General features: G+C 36.8%; 1 protein-coding gene across 10 annotated transcripts in view; it reads right to left on the minus strand.

The window, feature by feature from the left end:
* AGBL4 (AGBL carboxypeptidase 4) overlaps window positions 1-19,102 on the minus strand; it is a 1,406,556-nt gene that overhangs the window by 739,234 nt on the left and 648,220 nt on the right. The window contains exon 1 of one of the 10 annotated variants that reach the window (XM_077779718.1): window positions 17,267-17,340. The exons of the other annotated variants lie outside the window; for them this stretch is intronic. The gene's annotated coding sequence lies outside the window, so the exon portion shown is untranslated. Of the gene's footprint in view, window positions 1-17,266; window positions 17,341-19,102 lie in introns of those variants that run through there. 10 annotated transcript variants of the gene reach the window in all.

The following is a 19,102-nucleotide window of genomic DNA, read 5'->3' on the forward strand; positions in this document are numbered from 1 at the left end:
GGAAAGCAAAACCACAGATGGCGGGGGAGGGTGGACTACCCTATCTAAATATTTCAAATATTAACAGAGACTTTAAAATAGTAAACAACTAATATTTTTGAGAAGATAAAGAAAAAATTACCAGAGAATTGGAATGTAGATAAACACTCAAGTGGAAATCCAGAAATTAAAAAAAAAAAACAATTAGTAACTGAAATTAAGAATCTCATAGATGGGTTTTAATAACATACTAGACCCAGAAGAAGAAAGGAACAGTGAAATGGAAGATTTGCTAGGAGAAAATATCCACATCAAAGCACTGAAAGGAGAAGAGATGGAAACTACAAAAAGAGGATAAGACTCCTATAAGGTATGGTAAAAAGAACTAAATCTGTGTCACTGGCATCCCAGAAAAATATGAGAGAAAATGAGCAAAAGCAATATTTGAAGAAATACTAACCAAGAATTTCCCCAAATCTTACAAAAGACATTAAGCCATAGATTCAAAAGGTTCTATGCACCCCAACAGAATACATACAAAGAAGGCGAGACACAGACTCATTATAGTACAGCTGTTAGAAATCAAAGATAAAGAAATAAATCTTATAAGAATATGGATAAAAATTACATATAACTTAAAAAGGTCAACAATAAAATTCCAAGTTGGCCTCCCAATAAAAACAGAAACTGAAAACAATGGAAGGGCACCTTTCAAGTGTTGAATGAAAAAATAAAACTGACAACTTATACCTCTATACTCAAAGATGTCCTTCAAAAACTAAGTTAAACACATTTTCAGAAAGAAGAAAACATCCACTGTCTGAAGATCTAGACTATAAGAAATAGTAACAGGAGTTTCTTCATGCAAAAGAAAAATGATCCTAGCAGGGAACATTGATGTAGGAAGAAATGAAAGGTATAATACAAGGGATAAATATGTGGATAAATCTACATATTAAGTGTTTAAACACACACATATATATATGCATACTCACATGGGTATGCATATATATATTACATATTCATATGAATACAATGGACAATATATACACATATAATACATTGTATATACAAGAACATATCCATATGAATACAATACACAATATATATACACATATGCACCTGTATATACAAGAATATGTATGTATGTATGTTTGTATATGTGTGTGTGTGGGGGGGGTATATTTATATAATATATTGCTTAAAATATATGAAAAGTAAGTGGGGGGCAGAGTTAAAATATTATACAAAACTTGAATTACCCAGAAAATGGTAGAGGTATTCATTTAAACTACAATGCAATTTCTAGGGTAACTACTAAACGAAAAACAAGATAAGAAGCTAATACAAAGGATAAAAATAATAATAAAAGATACAAACCCATTTATAAGATAAATAAGTCCTGGAGATGTAATGTACAGCATAGTGACTATAGTTAACAATACTGTATTGTGTATCTGGAAGTTTCTAAGAGAGTTGATCTTTTTTTTTTTATGTTTTATTTATTTCTGACAGAGAGAGAGAGAGACAGTGTGAGCAGGGGAGGGTCAGAGAGAGAGGGAGACACAGAATGTGAAGCAGGCTCCAGGCTCTGGGCTGGCTGTCAGCACAGAGCCCAATTCGGGGTTCGAACCCACGAATGGTGAGATCATGACCTGAGCCAAAGTTGGACGCTTAGCTGACTGAGCCACCCAGATGCCCCTCTAAGAGATTAAATCTTAAAAGTTCCCATCACACACACACACACACACACACACACACATTTGTAATTCTGTATGGTGATGGATTTTAATTAAAGTTATTGTGGTAATAATTTCATAATATATACATATACTACACTGTACACTTGAAACTAATACAATGGTATATGATGATGATATCTCAATTAAAAAAGAAAAGGTAGGATAGATGTATAATCTAAACAGAAGCTAAAGAAGATAGAAGAAATAGTAGAAGGATATTTAATATTGAGCTACAGACAACTACATGAGGTTACTGAAAAGGGTTGTAGTAGGGCTGTAAAAGCATTAAGAATAAGAATAAGAATAAAAGAATAAGAATAAGAATAAGAATAAGAATAAGAATAAGAATAAGAAGGGCTCCTGGGTGGCTCAGTCAGTTAAGCATCTGACTTGACTTTGGCTCAGGTCATCTCACAGTTCCTGGGTTTGAGCCTCCTGTTGGGCTCTGTGCTGACTGCCAGCTCAGAACCTGGAGACTGTTTCAGATTCTGTGTCTCCCTGTCTCTCTGACCCTCCCCTGCTCATGCTGTCTCTCTCTATCTCTCAGAAATAAACAAAACATTAAAAATTAAAACAAAAAGAATAAGAATAAGAAAAACATTTGATTGATTTCAGCTCCGGTCATGATCTCACTGTTCATGGGACTGAGCCCTGTATGGGGCTCTCAGGCTCTATACTGGGTATGGAATCTGCTTGAGATTCTCTCTCTCCCTTTGCCTTTCCCTCTGCCTCTCCCTTACTTGCTCATGTTCTCCCTTTCTCTCTCAAATTAAATGAATAAACTTAAAAAAATAGAAAACAAAATTGTACATTACTTACAAGAAACTATTTTAAATATAAGAATACAGAAAGGTTGAAAGTAAAAAGGACACAAAGTACTAAGGAAAAGAAAGTGATATAGCTATATTAATATCAAATAGACTAGACTCTAAGGTAAGAAATACAACAAGAGATAAAGAGATCCATTTAACATTTATAAAAAGGGCAATTAAAGAAGTAGGTATACATAACAACCCTAAAATTAAATGCACCTAAAATCATAGCCTCACAATACATATATAAAAATTACAGAATTAAAAGAATTAAATCTGTATTCATAGCTAGAAATTTGACTTACCATTCAGTAAACTAATAAACAGACAAAAGTATCAATAAGAATATTGAAAATATGAAAATCTTCATTAACAAACTGAATCTCACTGATGTTTATAAAACACAACATCCACCAACTGTGAAACACATTATTTATTCTAGCATATGTGGAACATTTATCGAAATAGTACTACATCATAAGCAAGTTCCAAAAACCTGCAAAGGACTGTAATCATACAGACTTTATTTTCTGATCAATGGGATTAAGCAAGAAATCAATAAAAGAAAGACAACTACAAAATCTCCAAATATTTGTAAAATAACCAATGTACCAAATATACCATAATGAAAATAAAATATTTTCAACTTCAGGACTCTCATGTACCGCTGGTGAGACAGTCACTCTAGAACACTGACAGTCAGTATCTAATAAAAGTGAAAATACAAATGTTCTGGGAGTCAGAAATTCTACTTTTAATTACATACCTGACATAATTAAATGTATAAGAGTATCAGGGAACATGTGTAAGAATGTGTAGAGCATCATATTCTTAATGGTTAAACTCTAGAAAAAAATACAAATGCCCACTAAAAATGAATAGAAAAGGGGTGCCTGACTGGCTCAGTCAGTAGAACACATGACACTTAACCTCAGGGTCATGAGTTTGAGCTCCACATTGGTCATGGAGCCTACTTAAAATATAAATAAATGAATAAATGAATACCCAAAGCAATCTACACATTCAATGCAATCCCAATCAAAATTACACCACCATTCTTCTCAAAACTAGAACAAACTATCCTAAAATTTGTATGGAACCACAAAAGACCCTGAATAGCCAAAGTAATATTGAAGAAGAAAACCAAAACGGGAGGCATCACCATCCCAGACTTTAGCCTCTACTACAAAGCTGTCATCATCAACACAGTATGGTATTGGCACAAAAACAGACACATAGACCAATGGAACAGAATAAAGAACTCAGAATTGGACCCACAAGTGTATGAAAAACTAATCTTTGAAAAAGCGGGAAAGAGTATCCAATGGAAAAAAGACAGCCTCTTTAACAGATGGTGCTGGGAGAACCGGACAACAACATGCAGAAGAATGAAACCAGACCATTTTCTCACACCACACACAAAAATAAACTCAAAATGGATAAAGGACCTGAATGTGAGACAGGAAACCATCAAAACCCTAGAGGAGAAAGCAGGAAGCAACTTCCTTGACCTCAAATGCAGCAATTTCTTACTTGACACATCCCAAAACACAAGGGAATCAAGAGCAAAAGTGAACTATTGGGACCTCATCAAGATTAAAAGGTTCTGCATGGCAAAGGAAACAATCCATAAACCTAATAGGCAACTAACAGAATGGGAAAAGATAGTTGCAAACGACATATCAGATAAAGGACTAGTGTCCAAAATCTATAAAGAACTCACCAAACTCCACACCCGAAAAACAAATAATCCAGTGAAGAAATGGGCAGAAGACATGAATAGACACTTCTCCAAAGAGGACATTCAGATGGCCAACAGACACATGAAATGATGCTCAGCATCCCTCCTCATCAGGGAAATACAAATCAAAACCACATGAGATAACACCTCAGTCAGAGTGGCTAAAATGAGCAAATCAGGAGACTCTAGATGCTGGCAAGGATGTGGAGAAACAGGCACCCTCCTACACTGCTGGTGGGAATGTAAACTGTAGCAGCCCCTCTGGAAAACAGTGTGGATGTTTCTCAGGAAACTAAAAATAGAACTCCCCTATGACCCAGCAATAGCACCGCTAGGAATTTACCCAAGAGATACTGGAGTGTTGAGGCATAGGGGCACATGTATCCCAATGTCCATAGCAGCACTCTCAACAATAGCCAAAACATGTAAAGAGCCTAAATGTCCATCAACTGATGAATGGATCAAGAAGCTGTGGTTCATCTATACAATGGAACACTACATGGCAATGACAAAGAATGAAATCTGGCCATGTGTAGCAACATGGATGGAACTTGAGGGTGTTATGCTGAGTGAAATAAGTCAGGCAGAGAAGGACAGATACCTTATGTTTGCATGTATAGGTGGAGTAGGAGGAACTTAACGGAGAATTGTGGGGGAGAAGAAGGGAAAAATAGTTGGGGATAGGGAAGGAGGCAAACCATGAGAGACTCTTGAATTCTGAGAACAAACTGAGGGCTGATGGAGGTGGGGGAGAGGCAAGAGGGGAAGGGGGGGTGGTGGACATGGAGGAGGGCACTTGTTGGGATGAGCACTGGGTGATATATGGAAACCAACTTGACAATAAACTAAGAAAAGAAAAAAAATTAAGTGAAAACAAACAAATAAATAAAAGAACAGATAAGAAAAATCTAGCATATACAAACTATACTATACTATAGTAAAAATAAATTAATTATATGCCAAATATGCATAATTCTCAAAAACACAATATTGAGCATAAGAAACGAGATAAGGCAGACATAAAAGAAACTGTTATGATTATATTTACATGAAGTTGAAATACTAGCAAGACTATAGTGTTTGAAGCCAGGATGGAAAAGCTACTGATTTAATGGGGAGAGAGGCACAAGTAGTGATGACATATGTGTATTCTCCTGTACAGGCTCATTATACTCATAACTATTACATTTTTCTATACACGTATACAATATAATACTTACTGAATGACTAAGTGAAGCCATTTGTACTAAGTGAATAATAATAAAAATACAACATTTTAAAACATGTGATGCAGCTAAAGTAGTTCTTAGAGGGAAATTTGTAGCCTTAAAATGCATATATAAGGATAGAATAAAGGTTTAAATAAAGGATCTAGGCTAATTTCATAAAACCAAAGAATAAAAAACAAAGCAAAAAAGTGCAACACAAAGTAAGTAGAAAGGTACAGTAGACAGAAGAACAAAAATGAGTGAAACAGAAAATAAACAGAGTAGAAAAAATCCAACAAAGTCAAAAGTTTTTCTAGAGCTCAGACTATAGTTCTATTTAGATTGGCTGATATTGGCTAGGGTCACCCTCAGACTTCTGGGTGGGTTTAGTTTGCCATGTATCTCCAGAATCTGGGACCAGTACCTATCTGAGGATAAGTTTTCATAGTAAATGATGGAAGAGACCAAACAAAATCACTCAAATATAAAGCCTCTGCTTCAGTCACATATTCTAATATTCATTGATTAAAGCAAGTCATATGTCTAATGAGAACTGCAGTAGAGCATGGTTTATAACTCTATTGGAAATGGAGAGAAAATATTTGAGGGGAACAAAATATAGCAAAGTACCATATTTATTTTAAAAATTAAATCCATAATTTAAAACTTTCCTTTAAAGACATTCTAGACCCAGATAGCTTCACTAGTGAATTCACTTAATCATTTTAGGGACTCTTACACAAAATCTTTCAGAGAATGTTAAAAGAGGGAACTCTCTCCAAATCATTTATGAGGCTAGCATAACCTTGATACCAAAACCTTTTAAGGAAATTACAAGAAAGGAAGCTAATAGACCAATCTCTCTCAGGAACATAGACCCAGAAGCACTAAACCAAACACTATTACATCAAATCAAATTGGTTGTGATACAACAGAATATTACACATTTCATGAGAAAGAATATGTGATTGCTACATAAAATAATATGGACAAAATATTGTTGGATGAAAAGACACATATTAAAAAGGGTACATACAGTATGATTCCATTTATAGGAAGTTCTAGACTAAGCAAACTAATCTGATTAATAGACTATCTATTAAATTTGGGGTTACTGACTGGCAGGAGGCACTGTGAAGAAAGTCTTCTGGGTAACTGGCAATGTTCTATATTTTTTTACTAGGGGAGTGGTTTCCCAATTGTTATTTATTTGTAAAAATTCACTGAACTATATACTTGATATTTTAGCATTTTACTGTGTATATGATAACCTTCAATTAAAAAGAAAGTTTCCAAAAATTTTCTCACTAATATTTATGACTCCCTGAAGAGATTCTGAATCTATAGTTGTTAATATGTCTTCTAGCTCTAAAATTTGTGATTCTACTGCCAACTTCTGCTAATTGATTAGAATCTTTACTGTGTCTCCTTAACAACAGATCAACACTGAAAACAGCACTAAAAGATCTATATAATATAGAATACATCTAAAAATAGTAATGAGCTTAAGTGAGAAACACATTTGAACGACCACAAATTATTTCGAATGGTTGGCAGTTTTCTTGAAAATCTATGTTGTGAGAGGTAAGCCAGTAGTTTAATTAGGACAATAGCATATTTTTATACCAGGGGCCAATACAAAACTAAAACTGAAATATTATAAAGCCAAATTGGTAGGCAAAAATATGATATTTCAGGTCTGAAAAAAAGCTAAATCTAAATGTCAAATTATATAACTGAATGTTTTACCCTCTACAGTTTTAAAGGAATAGAAATGCCAACAGCAGAGTTCCTGAAATTTCGAGACATACACTTTATGACATAGTAGAAAAAGCACAGAATTGAGAGTGTGAAGAACTGTGTACTAGTTCTGGTTATGTCACTTATTAGTTGCATGATTTTGAGAAAACAATTTAAAGTTTCTGAGTTTTATCCCTTTGTGTATAAAACTGGCATTAATAATATGTACCCCCTGATATTATGAGGAGACTACAGCACATTTGTAATCTACCAATTATTATCATTGCTATTTATTTACCCATATGATTTTTGAAGTACTTATCTATAGTTTGATTTTTGAAGGCTCTTGTCCCAACAACCTAAACTATTCATAAACTTCTGAAATCTACATGGATTCCCCTGAGAAAATAGAATTGTATGCAAGTGTCACATTCTAAGCATATACTTAGGGAATTCATCACAGGAGATAACCGGAGATACTTCTCTTCCTAAAACAGACCAATTCTCCCTAAAGAAAATATTTCCTCTAAATTTTTCCTTAGAAAAAAGTGAAGGACTACTACAAGATCAGACCAATACAACATCAGCTAACGTCTTGCCAAAATGATTCCCTCGGCCAACTGTGGCATGCCTACAAGAGTTCCACAATTTTCAGTTTAACTGTGTTTTTGCATATCTAAATATGGTTTTGAATCCCAAGTCACTATGTCAATTTCTTCAATCTAATGTCCCCAGCTTCTCCAGACTAAGCTCTCTATTTCTGCCAGATCTGGCTCACCAACAACCCCAAACATAGCTCTAGAATGCTTCTCCTCCTGTCAGCCTGGTTCACTCCTACTCATGTTCCAAGACTCAGCTGAGGTGTCATTTCCTCCAAGAAGCTTTATTTAACCCTCAAACTCACATAGGTGCCTCATCTGTACTTTCTTTGCAACCTGTATGTCTTTCACAGCAATCATGATGTTATATTGTTGAATGTTTATTGTCTATATCCCTCCTCCCCACAGATGGAAAATTCTTAAGAAAAGCCTTCTTTTTATTTTTTGTATCCTAGTACTCAGTAGGTTCCTGCTGTATCTTTGTGCTAAACAAGTGAATAAATGAATAAATGCATAAGTAAATCCATGAATAAATAAAATAATGAAATGTATGACTCTCATTCATTCTAGCCTCCATGTCTTTGTTCTCATGACTTAAGTCTCCCTGAAATACTCCTTTCTGCCCTAACTCAAATCTTATCCTTCATTCAGTTCCTGCTGGAGGTTGCACATACTAAGTACAAGCATTGAGAAAATACTACAAAAATAAGATGTGCCCCACCCCCCACCCCCCATGCCTTCTAGTACATTAGGGAAGAGGTAGATGTAAATAGCTGTTTATAGTGCAATGGCAGAATGAAGCAATGGAGTTTGTGAAATCATAGGAGATGATCAATCTCCCTGGTAGATCAGAGATGTTTTTGTAAAGAAGGCACTTCCTGAACTATGACTTTAAGGACAGAAGAGGTTTCCAGGTAAAGGTTAAGAATTGGGATGATGTAAAACATTTCAGACATAAAAAGATATGGACATGGGAGTAGAGATGTGAAATAGTAGAGTAAGGAAGGATCCTAGAATCAAACTAATCAGTAAAGTTATGGAAGTGTCTAGGACTGGAGTCTGGTCAGTAAAAAACATGAGACTGGAGCCCAGGCTTCCAAATTCTAAGTTCAGACTACTTTCATTACCACTGAAATATTAATGTTCGATTGCAAATGACTAGCTTCTACTACTTTCCAATGGAAAATGCCCAGGTGTGGCCCTTTTTCTCTTTAGATGGTGGGTTTCACCCTTCAGAACTCCTTTCTCAGTAGTTGTGGCAGTTCTCAAGTAAATTTTAGCAGTTCACTCGATTGCTCAAAGACTGTCATATAGCAAGATACATATAGTTTGTTGAAATCCTGTGAAATCTTCAAACCTCCATAGCAGTTTGGAGTTCTAGCAGTAACTCAATGAAGCAATGTAAAAAAACCCAAACATCATGCACTGATGAATTTCTTTGACAACATATCTTTGTCTAAGAATGACAACTTGGAGTTGCTGAAAGGAACCAGAGTAATTGTGAATTCTCAAGATAAATGATTTGTCAACCAAGACCCTCAAAAATGTTTCATTTATCCCAATTTTGCCCAAGTATCCAAAAAAAAATTACAACCTACCTACTACAATACACGGTAGCTAATGCCTCAAAGTTTTAGGCATTCTGCACTCATCAGCATTTCTTCTTGGCAACCATGTAAATATCAATATATCTATTATACAGTTGAGGAAACAGAGAAATATTAGGTCATATTTCTGAGGTCACAAAGCTTGTGGAGATGGAGTCAAGATTCAAATTTGAGTCTGTCTGACTCTAAAGCCAGTCATATTTTTAGTAACTCTAATTGTGCAGTTAAGCAGGTCCCTCCACCCCCACCATCCGACCCCTATCTCTCCCCACATCAAATTTAATGACCATGGTTGTGGAACCATGGAGAAAGTCCCAAAGAGTCACAGTACCTGAGTTATTTAACCACTGCTCTTCTGTGTGACCTTGTTCCCATTGATAAGAATATGTCTAAATGATTTCTAAGGCTTTTAATAGTTTTGACAGTCTGTAACTCTGTGAGATTTTAAAATATTCTTGTATAACAACTTCCCCATGAAAAGGTCATGGCTCTGTGAGTTGCCTGTAGTGGGCAGATAGGAGGATAAAGCCCTTAGAGAAATTGAATTGAATTCTCTAGGCTTATCAAAGTGGAAAAATAGGCACTATCTGCCAAAAAGTGAAGGAGTAAGTCCTTGGGAGATGAACTTAGTTAAGGCAGAGACTCTGGTGCATCAACACTGTCAGCAGCAACCTCAGTCAATGTCACAAATGCAATGAAGACTCCAGAAAAATATATTGTTAGCTTTGCTGAGAATGATAGGCCCTTTCATCTAAGTGATACATTAGACTCCACATTAGATTTGGTCTTCAGGCCAAAAGACCAAATATCTTACCCTAGTTATCCAAGCCGGTCAGCATTTTTAGTGGTTCCTTCCCTGCCTATGCACAAGGCCAAAGGCACTCTATAAAAATTCAAGGCAGCTCATCTCTTCAACTCAATTTCTCTAGACTCTGATTCTCACTCTCTGCTTTTTCTTATTTTTGCTTGATCCCTAGTTTCTGTTCCATTATCTCACATCTGGACAAGAGAAGCTTGCTTAATTCACTTAGTTTTAAACATTTTACTGAGTTCATAGTATATCCCAAAGACAAATTCCCTGAAGTCAGTGATAGCTAGGCCAAGATATAGAAAATGAGTAGAATGTATCAAACAAACAAACAAAAAACTGGGGGCAGGAAACTAGGAGTGGTGAGGGGCTAGGGAGGAGGAGAGAGTTTCAGACAAATAGAATAGTCTGGGTAAAGGACACAGGTTAAAGAAGGAATGATCAAGAAATTAAAAAAAGAGTGTGCTGTGGCTGAGACTGCAGAGTATGCTGGGGAAGTTCTAAGAGTTGAAGCTGAAAAGGTAAGCACAGAATGACAGTGGTTGTGGAACAGAGAATCCTGTTTCTGCCATCTAGTAGCTATGTGACCAATCTCAGTTTCTTTATCTGTAAGATGGAGATAACAACTCCTCCTTCCTGTAGTACTTGGTTTCCAGCATTTAGTAGGTACTTAAACATTCACTGAATCTGAATCCTGGAATGTAAAAGAAGGGTAGAACTGAAAAAAAAAAAAAAAGAAAGAAAGAAAGAAAACATGAGACAGTGGGATTGGACAGTTTCCCGATGGATTGTACAGGAATAAGAAAAAGTGGATTTTTGGAGCTGTTTAGGTCTCCTACCCTGATATCCAATGAGATGACAGGGCCAGGTTCAGTTCAAGTACCTAAGTCCTGTGCTTGTTACAATTTCCTAAAATTCAGGGCACAGAACCACCCCAGCAGCTTCCTCACTCATGCTGTGAGTTCTGCATGGAGCCCTAAGAAAGTTGTCAGCCATGAGATTCTCTCTCCTCCAATGCAAACACACATGGCACAGGCATATGATTCCCATCTGGATCCACCCCCGACTTCCGGCCAGGAGGCTGCTGTGTAGGCAGGACCGTCTGCCTTTGAATTTGCCAGTCTAACCTAGTACCCTGAGCCAGCACTCTCCAAGCAGTAAAATACAGACTTGGCAAAATTCACACTTCCATAAATTCCTTTCAAGGGCCTGTCTCTATCTCTTTCTTACTCTGTCAGAATAGATTGACCTGGACTGGAGATAAGTTTGTTCAGACTAAACAAATAGGTTTCTGTTTCTGGAAGAAAATAGGCAGCCTTTCCTTTAATCCAAGGAACAGATGCTGGCCCAGGAGGAGAAGGCGCTGAAAGTCCCACCCATCACTCTAAGGCCATTAGGGCCAGGAATTGTTATTCAAAGAATCAGACACCCCCCTTCTCCCCTCAGGTTCCCTGATACCACCGGTGCCTGGCCACTGCAGAGTTATTACCATCATAATCTCTGCTGGATTCTATGCCCCAGTCAAATTGGCAGCATTCCTTCTATTTGCAAACAGATTGCAAAATAAGAACCCCAGGAAGGATGCAAACTGGCCAAGCTCCAAGGAACCTTCAGCAGCGGTCATGCTAAATCAGGACTGCATCCTACTCCCTGAACAGCAGCAGGTGCTGGCACTGCTTCCCAATGGCCTTGGGTCACTGAGGTCCCTGGCCTCTTCTCCCCCCTTCTCCCTTCCTGGAAAAATCATCCTGGGAAAAGGGAGAGGGCAGAACTTCCTGGGAATTTATAATCAAGAATCTACCACTTGGATCCTAAACTACCTGTAAGTTTCCTGACATGCGGGCTTTATCCCCGTGAAGACTGGCTAGGAACATAGGACCAACAGAAAATTTCTTTGACTCATTTTTCTCTAAAGTTCTAAATTTTTCATTTCCTCTCTGTCATTCGTGGTCCTCTACAATCTTGCCATTTATGTGTATATCCAGCCTGATATCTCCTGAAATGATCCTTCTTCTCCTGCCCAAAACCCTTCATTCAGTCCCTTGTTCATTTATCATCAAATAGGAACAAAGGATAATAATAACAATGGCCACTGCTATTTAAGTGTTTATTATGTAACAGACCAGTAACAAGTGTCTTATGAGTATTTTCTAGTTTAATTCAAAAGATAAAAATAAAACCTAAGAAGTATGCTCTATTATTTATCTCATATTTGAGGAAACTGAGGCTCAGAGATTATAAGTACCATACCTAAGAAAATAGAATTAGTATGTGATATATCTGGATTGAAATACCATTATCACTTGAAACAGTTTTTTGTTTTGTTTTTTTTTGAACTAGATCTCATTGCTCCCATTTTACAGATGAGAGAACATGTCCAGATATTTAGTAACACACCCATGGTCATATAGCTTGTGGCACACTGGAACTCAAAAACAGACCTATTTGATTTCAAAGTCCTTGCTCTTAACCATTACTACTCATCTGCAAAATAAAGATTAAATTAGCTACCACCCTATCTCAAGGAAGAGAAAAAGAAAAAAAATCTCAATGACTCAAGTAAGACAGTGTCAACGAAAACACATTGTAAATAGTAATGCAACATTTGAAGTTAGTTATAATTGATGTTACTTATTTTATATGTATAAACACATATTTTATTCATTTATTTTAGTAGAAAACTTGCTTTTCCTTCCTTTCCAAACTCTATATTTTTTGTTCCCCTTCCATCTTTTCACATTAGCTAGGATTTCAAGTATGTAAAATGTTGAAAAGGAATGGGACAGGGACATCTTCGCCTTGTTAACCTGACCTTTGGGGAAAACATCCAGTTTTCTCACTACTAAGTATGATATCAGCTACAGGATTTTCATAGATGTTCTTTATCAAGTTGAGGGAATTCTCCATTTAGTCCTAGTTTGCTGACTTTATTTTAAAATCATGAATGGGTGTTGAATTTTGTCAAGTATTTTCTTTTCTTTAGCCTACTGATGTGGTAGATTAAATTAATTAATTTTCAAATATTGAACCAGTTTTACATTCCTAAAATACCACTTGGTTGTGGTCTATAGTTCTTTTTATACATTGTTGGATTCAATTTGCTAGCATGTTATTGAGGATTTTTGTTTCTATGTTCATAATAGATATTGGTTCATAGTTTTCCTTTTTTGTAATGCTTTTATCTGGCTTTGGTGACAATTTGCTTTTTTTCATATAATGAAGGTAAATACTATTTTTCTAACTCTCTGTTAGTAATTTGTGGACTTCCTCAGAAATAAAATTTGGGAGTCAAGTTCCAGATCTAACCTATAGTTGCAGATGCAGCAAAGGGAAAGAGCAGGCACTTTGGAGTCACACAAACCTAAATTTGATTCCCAGTTCTGCCATTACTCTGTGACCTGAGTCAGTATTTAACTTCAGCAGACTTTTGTGTTCCTTAATTGGTAAAATGAGAAATAATAATTTCTTCCTTTCAAGGTTAAAAATGTAAAAAACAAACAAACCAACAAAATAGGGGCTAGATATATAGTAATAAAACATAATAAGAGATGGGCATCTTTGTGTCATTATTTTTATTTTTTTTCCTTAAATAGTTTATTGTCAAGTTGGTTTACATATACCACCCAGTGCTCACTATTTTTAAAGTATAATTTAAGGGGCAGCTGGGTGGCTCAGGTGGTTGGGCGTCCGACTTTAGTTCAGTCATGACCTCTTGGTCTGTGAGAGCCCCATGTCAGGCTCTGTGCTGACAGCTCAGAGCCTAGAGCCTGCCTCAGATTCTGTGTCTCCCTCACTCTCTGCCCCTCCCTGCTTGCTCTCTGTTTCTCTCTCTCTCAAAAATAAATGAACATAATTTTTTTTAATTTAATCTAATTTGATAACAAAACTAGAGATGAGTTGGTATGCTTTTTCATAGCCCCTCCCTGAAGAGAAGGCCCAAAGGCCTCCATTAATAGCTTCAGCATAGTACTGAGGCCAACATGATTTTTTTCCACAAGACAATTATGACCTTGTATCATCTCTTCTGCGAGATCATGACCGGAGCCAAAGTCAGATCAGATGCTTAACTACTGAGCCACCCAGGCGCCCAATGTGTATCATCTTTTCTGAAACACCTTGAACAGCTTTCTATTTTCTTCAGGACTAATTGAAAGTTCTTTAATATGGCAATTGGTGCCCTATATGATCATCCCTGCCCATCTCTTAAGATTTATCTCTTCCATTTGTGTGCTCCAGTTCAGCCATGGAAATGACAGCTCACTGTGTTGTTCTACATACTCTGCTAAAATGCCTTCTTGGAACTCTGCGCCTGGGTAATTATTTTTTTTTAATGTTTATTTATTTTTGAGAGAGAGAGAGAGAGAGAGATACAGAATCAGAAGCAGGCTCCAGACTCTGAGCTGTCAGCACAGAGCCCAATGCAGGGCTTGAACTCCCAAACTGTGAGATCATGATCTGAGCCAAAGTCAGACGCTTAACCAACTGAATCACCCAGGAGCCCATGGGTAATTATTTTTTAAAGCTCACAATTCAACCTATTATCCCTCTCCTCCTGGGAGCTCCTTGAGAACAAGGACCATGTCTTACTCATTTGTGGTACATAATAGGTGCTCAGATAATGTTTATTAATTATTAACAAAAAAAGGTCCATAGATATATCAATAACCATTGTAGAGTGGACATTCACTAACCAATATCCCTCAATTCATAGCATTATTTCTATTAGGAGCTCTCAAATTACTCGTGGTTATGGAACAATTAGACTTTGCTGATTTCCTCTCCAGAGGAAAAGAAGACAGTCAGTTCCTCATTGCAAGGTGAACCTTCCTCTTTTCTTCCACCCCTGTCCCCCTTTCTTTGCAGAAAAAGTCAATGAAAGAGTAGTAATTATGAGAAAATCTACGCTATAATTACGGTAACATTTAAAATTGTAATGACATCTGTAAAAAAAAGAACTCTGGAAATTGATGAACAATGTTTTTTCCTATCTTTCAAATGCACTTTTTATTTTACTTTAAAAATATCACCACTTTTGACACATGTCTTAACAGTTTTAAAATATCTAGATTTTCTATTTTGGGGGTTATTTTTACAACATAAGTGATATTAAACTGCTAGAGTTAGAAGGGAACTTAGAGACTATTAGTTAAACTTCCTTATTTTATACTAGTGGAATTAAGGTTGCAATTGGGAGATGTGACTTACCTAATATCACACATAGTTAGGGGAAAGAGTGGCAGTGAAGAGAATACACACACAGGCTTCAGAAGATCTTTGGCCTCATAGCCTTTCTGAGGGTCAGTTTCTCCCTCTATAAAATGCTGCTAATAATGTCTACACATTGTAAGGATTAAAGGAATTCACAGAAGGAAAGCATTCAAGTGACCTAACACCAACTAATTTCACTCTATAATGAATAGTTATTTTTATTATAATTTATGGTAAATAAGGACTAAACCTTTCTGCTATACAACATAGTCTTTTTAGGTAAACACAACATTTTTAGCAAAGAGGATATAGCCAATTCCATACTAAATGGGAAGAGAGTAAGAGAAAAAGAGAGAGAAAGAAAGGGGCAGGCATCGGGCAATGGAGAGAAGGGAAGGAAAGAAGAAAAGCAGATTTCAGCTTAAAGATTTATATTTGACACAAGTCCATTGTGTTGCTCAATTTAAGATTCCATATGGATGAACACTCATGGATTCCATCCAGTCTGAGGTACTTAGCTAGAAAACCTGTGGGAATTTATCACCTGAGGAATTTTTGAGATGGTAGCTGAAGAAGACAGGCAGGTACAGGGAAGCTATCCATAGGTTACCTGGTTATAGATGGTTTTCAACACCCAACTCTGCCTAAAATGTAGGTAGGTGGATGGGGCTTAGAAAATAAGCAGAAGCCACAAAGAAAAGACATCTGGATCACACTCTGAACCACTTTATCTTATCCAATAGCCTGCAAGTGTGAGACAGGATGAAGGATATTTAAGCTTAGCCACCTGTCCAAACTAACTCCAGAATAACTGTTGTTCTTCTCAATGAACCTCACTTTCAATATCTGAAGAATATGGGCAATGAAAAATCAGTAGGGTTATTGTGAAAATTAAAATAAGTAGTGTATATAACAGGATTTTCATGTTATATAAATCAAATTACAAATGTTAGACATAATTAATACTAAAAAGTGTTTTTCAGGATTTTTTTCAATAATGGACTCTCCTGTTTTATTAAGTTGAACTAAATTTACTAATTGCACTGACATTCACTGAGCACCTTTGATGTGACAACACTGTTTTAAGCACTTTAAAAAATTAACTAATTGAAACCTTACACAATGCTATAAAATAGGTACTGTTATTTTCATTTTTTTCAGATTAGGAAACAGGTCAGAGAGATTAAATAACCAAAAGTTATTTTTACTAGAGCTGATACATGAACCCAAGCAGTCTGGCTCTATCTCAACTTGTACAATAAGCTATACTTAATGAAATTATTTAATTATGATTTCTGGAATTACACTTGCATCTATGTGAAGCTTCTCTTTGATTCAATAAACTGACATGTGTAATGTGTTATGTATACATTATAGGAAATGTAACTGCTTCTTTAAAAGCTAATCATTATGATGTCATTAAAGAAGATAAGAATATAATCAACATCTACCTTATTATGTAGTTGACATTTTCATTACTTATCTCAGAAACTAACAGAAGTTCATTATTCTTATGGCACAACATTAAGTTAGGTTTAGAATTCATATTTCTCGTCCCTACTAACCAGGTCAGTAAGTCCTTTCCATCCCTCTTGCTATAGACTGAAAATTTCTGCCTGTTCCCCAATTAATATGTTGAAATTATTTTTAAGTTTATTATTATTTTGATAGAGATATAGAGAGCAAGCAGGGGAGGACCAGAGTGAGAGGGAGACAGAATACCAAGCAGCCTCCATGCTATCAGCACAGAACCTGATGTGAGGCTTGAATTCACGAACTTTGAGATCATGATCTAAGCCGAAATCAAGAGTCAAATGCTTACCTGATGGAGCTACTCAGGCACGCCTCATATGTTGAAATTCTAACCCTCAGGCAATGGAGTTAGGATGTGGGGCCCTTGGGAGGTGATGATGGATTAGTGACCTTAAAAACGAGACCCAAGATATGGCTCCTGGGTGGCCCAGTTGGTTAAGCATCCAACCTCGTCTCAGGTCATAATCTCACTATTTGTGAGTTCAAGCCCTGCATTGGGCTCTGTGCTGACAGCTCAGAGACTAGAGCCTGCTTTGGTTTCTCTGTCTGCCTCTCTCTCTGCCCCTCTCCCCACTCCATCTGTCTCTCTCAAAAACAAAAGAACATTAAAAAAAAAAAAAAAAAAACTTTTTTTTTTTTTTTTAAAGAGAGACCCAAGGAAGTTCCTCTGCCCTGTTCTGCCATGTGATGTTACAAGTGAGGAGACAGCCATTTATGAGGAAGCAGGTCTTACCAGCCACCAAATCTTCTGGAGCCTTGATTTTGGACTTCCTGACCTCCAGAGCTCTGAGAAATACATTCTTATTGTTTATAAGCTACCCAGACTATGGTATTTTACTATAGCTGCCCAAATGGACTAAGAAATAAAATTGATACCAAGAGTGGGGTGCTGCTATAATAAATACTTAAAATTGTGAAAGTGGTTTTATAACTGGATACTGGGTAGAGGCTGGAAGTTTTGAAGTACACAGTAGAAAAAGCCTATTCTGCTGTGAACAGACTGATAAAGGCTCAGAGGAAAGAGAAGAGCTGTAGAGAAAGTGTCAGTCTCCTTAGAGAATACCTAAGTGGTTGGGAACAGAACATTGGTAGAAATACAGACAGTAAAGGCCATTCTGATGAGGTGTCAGACAGAAATGATGAATATGTTACTGAAAACTGGAGGGAGGGTGATCCTTGTTATAAAGTGGCAAAGAGCTTTACTGAATCGTGTCCATGTCCTATTGTTTTGTGGAAGACAGAATTTGCAAACAATGAAATTGGTTATTTGGCTGAGGAAACACCTAAGCAAATTGTTGAAAGGGTGGCTTAGTCCTCCTGACCACTTATAGTAAAACACATGTAGAGAAATGACTTAAAAACGGAATTGTTAATCAAAAGGAAACAGACTTCAAAAATTTAGAAAATTCTTAACCTATCTATTTTGAAAGGAATGAGATAATTTGTTCAAGAGAGAACACACGAGTGTGCTAAATTTGATTATTAGGTTAATATGGATCCTCTATTAAAGTGGATGCCAGGAGCTGTTGTCCAAAACAATGGAAGAATGACTCAAAAGGCATTTTGGAGATCATGGGACTGTCTTTTCCATCACAGGCTCATAGTGCAAGGGCCTAATTTCAAAGAAGGGGCCACTACTGTCCCTGTCTCACATCAACCTTCATTTAAGAGGTTCCATTTCCCACATTCCAGTGCCACTCTTCTTGGCTGTCCCAGGCAGCTCCACTAGGCTCTGTTGTAGCAGAGTTAAAGCCAGCAACACACAAGGGTCATGGCTGCCTCCACCTAGACTTTTTAAAAATATAAATATTTATTTGTCTTTGAGAGAGAGAGGCAGAATATGTGTGCGAGGAAGGCTGGAGCGGAAAGGGGGACAAAGGGTCTGAAGTGGGCTCTGCCCTGACAGTAGTGAGCCTGATGCAGGGCTTGAACTCACAAACCATGAGATCATAACCTGAGCTGAAGTTGGACACTCAACTAACTGAGGTAGCTAGGTGCCTCTGCCTTCCCCTAGATTTTGAAGGAAGGAGCCACCTTGAAACGGCGGCAGCGGGGACAAGGCCACCACGGAGAACCTCCAACAGGGCATGGGCTAGAGGAGGAGTAGAGAATGAGATGCCCTGAA

The sequence above is a fragment of the Crocuta crocuta genome, unplaced genomic scaffold (genome assembly GCF_008692635.1).
Source record: "Crocuta crocuta isolate KB4526 unplaced genomic scaffold, BGI_CrCroc_1.0 scaffold168, whole genome shotgun sequence".
NCBI lineage: Eukaryota > Metazoa > Chordata > Mammalia > Carnivora > Hyaenidae > Crocuta > Crocuta crocuta.